At 44.2% G+C, this 12,259-nt stretch overlaps 1 protein-coding gene across 2 annotated transcripts in view; it reads right to left on the reverse strand.

Moving 5' to 3' along the window:
• Positions 1-818, reverse strand: part of PALS2 (protein associated with LIN7 2, MAGUK p55 family member) — a 61,740-nt gene extending 60,922 nt beyond the window's left edge. For both annotated transcript variants that reach the window (XM_026103764.2, XM_026103763.2), the window contains exon 1: positions 530-818. The gene's annotated coding sequence lies outside the window, so the exon portion shown is untranslated. The remainder of the gene's footprint in view (positions 1-529) is intronic.
• Positions 819-12,259: the final 11,441 nt, after the last annotated feature.

The following is a 12,259-nucleotide window of genomic DNA, read 5'->3' on the forward strand; positions in this document are numbered from 1 at the left end:
AGGGACGGACGGCGGAGCGGGGAAATAATCCGGCAGCGAAGGGGGGATAATCCCCCCGGAGCGGGGGGCGGAGGCTCCCGGGAGGGAGGGGCGGGAAACCTGATAATCTCCAGGAGGAGAGAAAATACCGGGAAGGGGGTGGGGGAAGGAGGGTGGGCGGGTAGATAATCCGGAGCGGCAGATGAGGAGCGAGTCTCCCGGGGACGCATCCGGAGGCGGGAGGAGGAGGAGGAGGAGGAGGAGGAGGAGGAGGAGGGTTAATCCTCGCTGTAGGGGCAAAAATCCTTTTTCCCCCCGGCTCCGGCGCTGCCATGTTCGCCGCCCTGCAGGCCCGCCCGGCGCCGGTACCTGCGTGTAGGCGGCTCTTCCCCCCTCGCACCATACGCACACGGGGCCCCTCGGCTGCCGCCGCCGCCGGGCAGTGCGGGGCAAGGGGTCCGCGCCGGCATGGCCGCAGGACGCCGCTTCGCCGCCGGCGGACAGACTCTCCGCCCTCGCTCCCTGCCTCCCCTCCGGCATCGCAACTCACCGGCTGGCACCGGCTCCCGCTCCCCGTCCCCTCCTCAGCGGGCGCCGCTCAGCCCCATCTACGAACTCGGGCGCGCGAGCCGGCGGTTGGAGCAGGGAGCGCGCGAGCCGCCGCTGCCCCCGCTCCTGCCGCTCTGCGCTCGCCTCGGCGCGCGCCGCCGGGCTGGCTGTAGCACGCGCTCGTGCTCCTCCTCCTCCTCGCCCCCCCTCCACCGCGCGCGCGGCCTCCGCGGCGATGGCGCGCGAGCACCGCCCCCGCCTCCCCGAGCAAACGGCCGGGCGCGTGAGGGGGCGCGCGCACCGGAGCCTCGCCCCCCGGCCCCGGGCTCCGCCCCGCCCCGCCCCGCCCCTCCGTGTGTGCGAGTGTGCGTGTGCCTGTGCCTGGGAAGGCGGTGTGGTTGTGAGAGGAGTGTGTGTGAAAGCGAGTGTGCTTGTGTGAAAGCAAGTGTGTGTGAGAACAAGCGTGTGAGGGAGCGTGTGAGAGCGAGCAAGTGTGTGTGAGCGTGTGAGGGGGTGAGAGGGTGTGAGGGAGTGTGAGAGGGAGTGTGTGTGTGAGAAGAAATGGGGGGTGTGAGAGGGGTTGTGTGGGAGGAGTGAGGGGGTGTGTGAGGGGATGTGTGTGTGTGAGAGGGAGTGTGTGTGTGAGGGAATGGGGGGTGTGAGAGGGGTTGTGTGGGAGGAGTGGGGGTGTGTGTGAGGGGATGTGTGTGTGTGTGAGAGGGAGTGTGTGTGTGTGAGGGAATGGGGGGTGTGAGAGGGGTTGTGTGGGAGGAGTGGGGGGGTGAGGGGATGTGTGTGAGAGGGACTATGAGAGGAGGTGTGTGTGAGGGGGTATGTGTGGGGGGGTGTGTGTGAGGAGGTGTGAGGGGATATGCGTGTGTGAGAGGGAGTGTGTGTGTGAGGGAATGTGTGTATGAGAGGGATTGTGTGTGAGGAGGTGTGTGTGTGTGAGGGGGAGGTGTGTGTGTGAGGGAATATGCGTGTGTGAGAGGGAGTGTGTGTGTGTGTGTGAGGAGGTGTGGGGGGTGTGTGAGGGGATATGTGTGTGTGAGAGGGGATGAGTGTGGGGGGGTGAGGGGATATGTGTGTGAAGAGGGGTGTGTGTTTGTCCCTGCTGTTGTGCAGGGCACACGTAGCCTCTGACTGGATTTGATGCGACTGTTTGCCAGGGCAGGTTTTGAACTCTCCCCCCCCCCCCCCCCCCCCGGTCAGAGTCACAAGGGGTCACACCAGCGCTTCGCTCAACACCCTGTATTTAGTCAGCAACTGGGAGAAATGCTGGCAAAGGATAAATCAAATATCTAAAAGGAAAAAAAATCGTCCCCTGCAACGAATAACATCCAAGACCACTGAGATGGAAAGAATGTTGCAAAAGTGATTTTCCTGCACTTCTGATCACTATTTATTTTTTGCATTTCGTTTGTTTTGAACAGCGATAATAGACGAACAATTTCACTTTTTGCTTTTACTTGGTTTTGCAGAGGCTTTCACCTTTGGATGCTCTCAGACTTAATGAAATCTGATTTGCAAATACTGAGTCTTGCATGCACAACTCTCACTGAAGCTGGTGTGTATCTGAGAGTAAAATTTGCCCCATAAAAGAAAACATTCAAATCCCAAACAATGCTTCATTCCTCAGATTGTTTTCGTTCACTTCTTCCTTCTCTTATTGACTTTCCAAAAATTTTAAATCCAAGCATACGGTTTGGCTGTAATCTACTTAATTATGCTGTTTTAAGAATACATGATAGCCTGCTGTAACATATGGTTATTCTTAATAATAGCTTTCTGCAGTTCACACTGGCTTTTGCTGTGGAAGCCATTGGGGAGAAGGAAAAGCCAGAGTTATGTGGGGGTAGAGTTCATTTGAACAGAAAATCCACCACGTATTGATTTTCATTTTAGCAGGTTCAAGTTGAGCTTTCATACCAGACAACAAATAAGCTGATTTTTATACCATCAAAGAGGTCAAAAGAAACAACGTATGTATGATGGGCATAATTAAAGAAACTGTGGAACAACAGCAGGCAAGTGAAAAACCTTTTTCAGAATGACCAATAAAGACATATTAAGTAAATAAGACCTTTCTGTCTTCATGCTAGGCAGCCAGCACGTAAAATTCCTGTATGAATTATTATTATTTTCTCTTTGAATTACAGTAGCTACTAGGGGCTCTACTCAGAGCCTAGTCACTGAGTTTCACGAGTGTGTGGGATTTTGTGTCCCCAGGTCCAAAGGGCTTACAATCCTCTTACAATTTCTCAGTTAAAAAGTCCAAATTAAACATGTTTTTGTTAATTTCCTTCAAAAGCAGCTGTCTTTTCCCTGTTAAACTGAAAGGAAACATAGCATGTCATTAAAGATTCTAAGCTAAGTAATGAACTATCTTCTTTTTGGTCTTCAAACCAAAGAAAAAAACTGACAGACATAGAAATCCTCATCCCCCCCCCCCCAAAAAATAACTCCAGATCGTTCTCTGTTCTTTACCCCTCATTTATTTTTTGTGATGTTTTAATGGAAAACCTTTTGAACCAGAGCCACAAAATACATAACTGTCATCTTATTCTGTATTATACAACTCAACATCTTGTTGATTTCTTCTGTTACAATCCCACTATTTGAGGAGGCTGAAAATTATTCTATTAAGGAGAAAGGGTTGTAGCAATCTGTGCTGGCATCTTTAAAGATATCCTGACTTTACCTTCATGGCCAATGAAAGAAAATCACTTTACTGCAAAACTCAGAGGTTCCTTATTACAATTCAACTCAAAGCTTGAATTCAAACCTGTGAAACATGAGAGCCCATTTTTGGCTGTAACAGAAATATCTAAACACAAAGTACTTTGACTGCTCCACAGCTTTTTGAATGTCTTCCATTCTGGCCTCTGCAGCTGCTATTTGGCTATTAAAGCCCTTTAGAGAATGTGTCCCAAATGCTCACACACCACTTCTTGCCCAATACTTAATCCATTTGACCCATTAGGGTCAAGAAAGGAACAGAGATGAACTGCTTTAGAACAGAATTTAGAAACTGATGTTTACCCTCTGGCAGGAATTATCATATCCTTTTGGCTTTTTATTGCTTACATTCACGTGTCACTCATAACAAAAATCCTCTACCCAACGATAGACATTAGGACCCTGATAGAGCAGTCCAATCTGATAGCTTTGTATCATTCCTGCCGTGCAAAACAACTGTAAATCTCTCTTATCCATTTAGCAGGGAATTACCGTACTTCAGCCAAGCCTCACCTGTTCCCAGTTTCGGGCAGAAAAAACGGGGACCTGGCTGGGGCTGAATTATGCCCCAGCAGTTTCTGGCTAGTGGTCCTGGGCAGCCAGGCATAAGCTAGAATAGTGCCAAGGCTCAGTTGCTTTATGCCAGAGATTATCTCAGTCTCTGTCCAGCTACAGGATTCAGGGAGAATAAAGAAAGTTTGGAGGTAGGTCCACCCCAGCCCTCTTGCTTTTGCACTGATTAGGATTCACTTGAGCTGAAGTTAATGGCTCCACAGAGCTTTGAACTCTGCCTTTGAAACTCTGATGATATGGATCTCGCTCAGGCAAATGGTGCCTTTTACAGTGAAGCCTAATGCTTCTCTCCATAAAACTGCACAGACTAGGATTGCTAGTACTGGGATAGCTCTCTGCTGGTGCTACTAGCAGCACGGTAGATGTCTGTCTCTGAAGTCCTTCGTTTCTCGTAGGGCTCCTACCTGATGTTGAGTGGGTGAAGGAGCAGGCACTCCTGTGCATGTGATATGAGAGTGGGGATGATGTGGTTTTCAGTTCTCTTCAGTCCCCTGGGTGTACAAATGAAAAAAAATACTATATCCTCCCACCACATCTGCATTATTATGTTGTGTTCACCACATGGAGAGTTACAGACAATACAGCCTCAGCTTCTTTGCTGTGTTTGTCACCATTTGGGATCTTACAACCATAACTTCTCTTTGTCATCAAAGCAGTGAGATTTTTTTATGAGGTTCTTTGTGCCAAAGGAACCAGCTAGTGGGGTTTTTCTGGTATATCATATGAATTCACATCTCTACACAAGACATTGTTCATGATATGTAAAAAGATCCAGCAAAAGACAACAGAATCTATAAAATGCATTTCATAAGACATTGCACAAGTTTCCAAGCTATCCCAGAGGAACTCATTAGAAGATCGCATGGATGATTACAAATATTGAGAGTAGAATAAAAACTGTTCCCTCTTCTTTGGGGTAGAGGGGATTTGATTGAAAACACAGTAATTAGGAGAATGTTGATTTATATGGAAAGGCAGTATGAAAAAATAAAAGGGGACTATACCTTTAGAGTTAAAAGGCTATACATCTAAGTCCCTATGCTGTTTCCATCACTGAGGTACGTGGAATTCAGCTCTACAGGAGGAGATAATAAAGACAAATAGTATGGCTTTATTTTTAAAAGGTGTGGATAATTTCATGGCAGCTTACAACATTGCTAACTGGGCAAGCTAAGATAATAAGGCTAATCAAATCTCATGCTTCACAGCACTAGTTCCCTGCGGGGTCAGGAAAAATCTTTCCACTATATACAACAGTACACAATTAGCAAGGTTATTATTGGGGAGCAGAGGTACAGCCTCCTAAAGCAACAAGCTTTTACCATTATCAGAGAGCAGGGGCTGTACTTCGCCAGATAGAGAAAAGAGCACTATTTTCTTACATCCCTTCTACTCCTCTTCCCTGTCACGTCCATTGTTTTAGAATTACAATACTTGAGTTTGTTAAAAAAATATTTCCCTGAACATAATTTCCTAAGTGTATTACTGCCTGAAAAACGCTTCCACCTGTGACTGGTGGTCCAGCTCAAAAATAGCAGGCACTGACTGGACACAAGGACGTATTGATTAAGAGGTTGCAGGTTGCAAATGCACATTGCCCTCTGGTTAGGTCAGCAGTGTTATGGAATTTGCTTCTCAGTAGTGGCTTAGGCAGAAAGACATGGTCCCAAACCAGCTGCTCTTAACTAGAAGCCGAAATGACATGCGTTTGGAATGTTTCATTTTAGAAGTACTGTTCATTTTCTTTAATTGCTTGAACATATTGTGGTAGGTGTTCTGTCTGTATACTTGAATTTTATTTTCCTTCAGTGTGTGCATCAGAGAAATGATATTAGCTGCAACTGAAAATATTTTGCTATTTCTTCTGCAAAATTTCTATTCTGTATATGAATATGATACTCTTTACAAGGCTTTTTTTTTCTTTCTAAGATGGAAGAAGCACAATAGCAGAATAGCAGCTTTTGAAAAACTGTATTCCAAAAAGAACTCCCTCTCTATGAGCAATACCTTAGACACAACAAGTAGGCATTTCCTTAACCCCTGCCTCATATATATTTATTTTAAATATATTAATTATTCTCAGGTGATGTATTCTTTTCCCTTGTGCACAACCTATGTACAACTCTCAGTCCATATACTGTTTGGAGCAGGAAAACCCCCCCAAAACACCACCTCACCTCCATCTTGAGATTTGAGTTAAATAAGAAGAAAATCAAGAAAACATGGGAGGAGATTACAGAAAGACTACCTCAAGCTTTCTTCACAGGTACAAATGTGCCAATTATTCTCATGTAAAGAATCGTCAACTCTTTTTTTTCCCTAGACTACAAGGTCATGAGCTGTGGAGCACTCAACTAAAGGAAGCTGAAGAAAAAATGAAATTTATATTTATTCCTCAGGTCTCAGGGACATATTCAGTAAAGTATCTACTGTCTACAAACTAAAATCCAGAAAATCCAGAATACAGAGTTAGGCACAAAGATCCATAAAGCTGAACAATGAAAATGCATCTGTTCTTGAATGGGTTGGTGATTTAGTGACAACAGAAGCAGGTAAGTCTGAGGTACTCAATGCTGCCTTTGCCTCATCCTTCACCAACCAGGTCTCCCAGGGCTCTGTGCAGGGAGGAGAACCAACAGTGGGTGAGGATCAAGTCGGGGATCACTTGAGGGAACTCAGCCCATACAACCCACGGGGCCAGATGGGCTGCATCTGAGCGTGCTGAGAGGGCTGGCTGATGTCCTCACAAGGCCACGCTCTATCATCTTTGAAAAGTCATGGAAATCGGAGGAGGTCCCCAACAACTACAAAAAGGCAAATTTTGCACTCACCTTCAGAAAAGGCCAAAAGAATGATCCAGGAAACTATGGGCTGGACAGCCTTAATTATGTCCCTGGGAAAATCATGGAACAGGTCCTCTTGGAACACCCTTCCGAGCACATGAAGGAGAAGACGACTGGAAAGAGTCAGCATGAATTTACCAAGGGTAAATTAAGCCTGACCAACTTGATTGCCTTCTATGATAAAATGACTGAATTTGTGGGTGAGGAGAGAGCAGTGGATGTCAAGACTTCAGCAAGGCTTAAGCAATTTAAAAGACTGTAGCAAGGTTTTTGACACTGTCTCCCACTACATTCTTGTATCCAAGTTCAGACTATAGAGTCTGGAGGGATGGACAACCAGATGGGTAAACAGCTGGTTGGGTGATCACAGGCTCAGAGGTTCATAGTTAATGGGCCCTACTGTACCTGGAGGCCAGTAACAAGTGGAATACCACAAGGGTCTGTCCTGGAGCCTCTTCTGTTTAACATCCTTATCAATGACCTGGGGGAGCTGACAGAGGGCTGCTTGCTCCTCACTTTTGCAGATGAGACCAAGTTGGGGGGTGCAGTTGATATGCTGGAGGGCAGAGCAACCCAGACAGGCTGGAGGAATGGGCCAACAGGAACCTCATGAAATTCATCAGACAAATGTGAAGTCTTGCACCTGGGATGGATTAACCGCTTGCACCAATCCATGCTGGGGATTGCGGAGCAGATCTGTGGAAAAGGCCCTCGAGATGTTTGTATTCAGCAACCTGAACATGAACTAGGAATGTCCCCTGGCAGGAAAGCAGGTAAACAGCATCTGGGGCTGTATTAAAAAGAGGAAAGTCAGTAGATTATTATTCTCCGTCACCTGGCACTCCTTAGACCACATCCAGAATCATGCATCCGGTTTTGGGACCCCCAGTACAAGAAAGACATTTATAAACTGGAGTGATTTCAGAAGAGGGCCACCAAGATGGTTGAGGGCTGGAGCACTTGCCCAGTGAAGAGGGGCTGAGGGAGCGGGGCTTGTTCGGCCTGGAGAAGAGACAGCTTCGGGGGGACCTAACAGCAGTCTGGCTGTGCCAACAGGAAGGTTATCAAGGAGCTGGAGCCAGGCTTCATAGCAGGCCACGTGAGCAGTATGAGAAATAAAGGACATAAATTGAAACAAGAGAGAAAAACTTTTTCAGTCGAGCAATGAAAGTAGTTGCCAAGAGAAGTTGTGCAGTCTCTGTTCTTGAAGGTTTTCAAGATCCAAGTGGATAAAGTCCTGAGCAACCTTGTCTGCTCTCATACCTGACCTGCTGTGACCAGGAGGTTGGACTATGAACCTACTAAAGTCCCTTCCCACTCTATGATTCTGACTCAATGAATCTATGGTTTATATACAAAACATATGGAAAAGTGGCTGTGTCTATAGTGGGAGAAGACAGTTCTGGCATTTATGGTTTATCCAGTGAAATGATAAATCTCAAATTATATTGGGAGCAAGGACCAGAATCCTGGCTACTGTTGCTCAGCTGTGCCATAATTAATTGGATGTAATTCCGTATTCCCCCCTTTTTGGTCTCCTTTTGACCCCAGCAACCTTGCACTCTTGGCTGCACAGGGACCATCTTCCAGAGGAAGGCTTGAATATTTTGAAGTATTTTGGCCACTAGCAAATTTCTTAGATTTTTTCCCTTTCCGCAGCCTCCTTCTAACAGGTTCCCACAGCGACAGAGAAGTCATGGCAAAATTCTGAAAATAAAACTTGCCAGGTGTCTTGACAGATAGGTCAGTGGTATTCCTATCCAAAAATAATTTCTTAACAGAATGTGCAGAAATTCCCTTATTTCACCAGGCTGTCTTCACTCCAGACACACAAAGCTGAAATTCCAGAAAAAAAAAAAAATAGAGACATTCTCATTTTCCCTAAGGTTTCCTTTATACTGCTAAAATGATGTCATTTACACCCACTTGAAGATCCGTTTGCTACGTGAGGGCTGTGAAGGGACCTTAGTTTAAACAAGAATCAAGTCCCAAGAAATTGTTGTCACATTCAATAAAATCAGAGTACAAACGCAAAGAATTTTAATTAAAAACCTCAAATAAACTCAGGGGAATCAAATCATTTGTGAATCTAAGCATATCAGAAAAGCCATGGCTTAGTGGCCTACATGAGTAGACTCAGTTCATTTCCTAAGAAAGTCTCTTTGCACATTACAAAAAGTGTTGCCAGAGAGACTACGAATCCTCATGCTTCAGGGCAAAATTAATAGTTAGCTGAGGTCAGGAAGAACTATCCCTTTCAACAGAAAAATGAGCAATATTAGCAACTTCAGACTCCATGGCTGTCTTCCTGAAGCTGCTTTTGTAGCTCTGGCTGCAAAAGACAGCTCCTCTCCAGAACTCTTTGGCTGCAAATCTTTCCAAGCCAAAGCCCATTGCTGTTCATATCTCCAGTTCATTGGGATGCCAGCAAAAGATTGTGCCTCTAATGAAAAGCTAGCAGAAGATAACCATCAGCAGCAGCAGGCACTGCTGCCTATTCCCTGCTATCTGCCATGACAAATTCATTTAAAGAAAACCATGAGTCAAGGACGACAGCAGCATGAGGGGAGACTTTTTCTGCCTGAATGGGGAAACAAAGAAGAAGGAGTGAAGACAAAATAGGAAGTGATTTTAAAGATTATACAGATTGGAGAGAGGAAAGAAGCCGAATAGATATTTTGCTATTTAGAAAGGGCTCATTTTACTTACAACCACATTCAGGGATCAAATTCTCATTTTTGGCAGGTACAGTATCATGGGAGGAGTATTTAAGGAGTTATTCCACCAATGCTGATCTTACATAACTTTCTGGGTTTTTTTCCTCTTCAGTCTCCATATGTTTTTAAGATTGTAACCCTGTGATTTTCAGATTTGAGCCTGTTGGTCCTGAAAGTATTTGAAAGAAATTCAATTATGGCCACTGCAGCAAACCAAGCTTAAAAAAGAAATAAAAATTGACTGTAGGCACATGTAATAAAACGTCTCCATTTAAAGCCTAATCACTTTTATTACATGGTCTAAATAGGCCTGAAAACTGTACTTTTTGTTCTTGCAGTTAATTTCTTTTACGAAATTGCTTATTGGTCGAGAAAATTTGGCTCATGGGACTAATGGTGTCCTTTTGTTCCGAGTTGCAAGTCTAGTTAAAACATCACTCTTGCTGCAAAGTGCATTTTGATAAGCCAGGGAGGAAGTGGACTCCCCGAACCCATTTGTGCAGTTTCTTCTGGGGCAAAAGGATGGTTACAAATCCAAAGTATGGAGCTGCGCAGAACAAAGCTATGTATGGGACCCGTAGACGCAGCTCTGATCTCCTTTGCCTCAGACGAATTTCTGGCAGAGGAGGCAACTTGAGAACACAGCTAACTAAACACAGGGCAACCCCTGCAAATGGAAAGGTAAAAAATAGTTACTTTATGCTTCTCACAATACAAAGGCCATTACAGGGATGAATTTCTGGTTATTGGTTAAACTCCTCTCTCATGCAAGGTATTATTTTTACACATTACCTAGGAAATGCGGTAGAATTTCCATCATCATCAGTCTTTGAGAACGGATTAAACAAGCATCCGTCAGAAGTATCGTAGGTGTAGTTCATCCTGCCATGTCCCTGACAGGGATAGGGACTATTTGACTTTTAAGGTTCTTTGCATTCCTAGTTTTCTGTCATGTATAGAGATTACTTTATAAACCAAACGGAAATTTTATTCATATGGTGTTTTACATTGCTTTGGATTATTAAAATATCCTCTAGGATCTATTGCACAGAGTAACTATGTGTTTTTATTAGCAGTAAAATAGTAATTAGTATTTTTATACTAATACATAGTAATTACGTATTTTTAAATAAGTCTGTAACTTATAAGGAAAGTATCCTTCAACTTATAAAGTGTGCTTTATAATATACATTTTTATATCCTTTATAATACATATATTTATATCTTCTAACTTATAAGGAAAATATCCTTTAATTTATAAGGAAAGTATCCTAAAATATTTATGAACCATACACCCCTTTCCTTACAAATGTCAGTCTTGCTTATTTATATCTAAGCTCCACATGGCAAAGATTATCTTCATTCTGTGTCTAAACAGTGCCTAATCTATTAAAACTCCACTCCTGGTTGGTCCCTAGGCACTCCTATAAATAATACTGGTAAAAATAGTAAGTTATGTTTCTTAGTTTTAAACAATGTTACATTCATAATCCTATACTTTGTTTTGGCTCCAGATTTTAGCAGGCTTCTCTTCAGTATTTTGGTGCATTTTTATGCTCTTCAAAAGCTGCGTGCCAACCACAGTGCTTCTTCTCAACATTTTAAAGATTTTAGTAAAAATCAAGTGCTGTGACACTAAGGACTTTTTAAAGAAAAGGCCAGAAGCTGCAAAGTTGGAAAGCCACAGCTGAGTTAGTGCTGTCAGACAAGAGCAAAAAACTTTTTTTTTAACAGACTGCCAGAGACTTTTAATAGAGCTTCCTTGTTCCTGGTGGCAACTTTGATTTTCATTTCTCATTAAAGAACCCCCCCTCAAATTAAATATTTCTTCAATCAAAATTGAAATTTGAAAGCAGCAGCCTCTGAGGCGTAAAACTGCTCAAATCAAAGTTAGATAATAGTGGTAACGACCTACAACCTTATAATGTGTTGGACTTCAGCCTAAGGGAGACCAAATTACTTTATAAACTCGCACACGTGTTATATGGAGACACTGCTTAGCCTACCAGTCAAATGCAGGAATTTGGAGGGGGGCAGGGAGAAGGAAAGAGCACATGCCATTGATATTTGACAATGCACGGCTGTTTTGGGGGAAAAAATTATGAAGTAAAGAAAGGATCAGCTACAGGTTGGATTTATGAAGGTGGTACACAAAATTTGGCCAGGTCATGAGGCTGTGTGATTCCTTCTAACCACAACCAGGGATCAGGTTTCTGGGTTTATATTATATCTAGATTCCTATCTGTGTCTGAAGAATGCAAAACACAGCCCAAAGGCAGGGCAAGAGTGACTTATGGCAAGGCCAGGTGCAACCACTCTATAGATGCAACGGCATACATAGTTGTGTGCTGCTTCCACAGCACATGATCTCAGGAGCACACTGTGTCCACTGGTGCTATTGCAGAGGCTACAGCTGCTCCGTTTCTGGCTCCATATGCTGATTTTGTGGCTCTCTGAACTAAGCATGACTGCTTTGTCCAGATACAAGAGAGAATACAGTCCACTAAGCACCGAGTGTAGCTACATGCCTGGACTTTCAGTTCACTGCTACTTCTGAGGAGATGCACCCACTCTCAAATAGTCAGTACTCACAAAGACTGCTTTTTCCAGTTGTGTCCCACTCCACTGCCCTTAAGACAAGCAGTTAAGGTTTTGTGACAGCTAGTAGGCTCATTTCTCAAGCTGGAAATAGAATTTGGATAAGAATTGAGACCCTCCAAATGCAAGGCAATCAGTGTCAAAATCTGGCTTAAAATTCCAAATGCTGAACAAGGACATCAGCCATTTAAATAACTCAAAATAAGTGCTTAGAAGTTAGGATCCGACCTCTTCCACACAGCCATGCTTTTGCCGGGAAAC

This window comes from Dromaius novaehollandiae, chromosome 2, assembly GCF_036370855.1.
Source record: "Dromaius novaehollandiae isolate bDroNov1 chromosome 2, bDroNov1.hap1, whole genome shotgun sequence".
Classification (NCBI taxonomy): Eukaryota; Metazoa; Chordata; class Aves; order Casuariiformes; family Dromaiidae; genus Dromaius; species Dromaius novaehollandiae.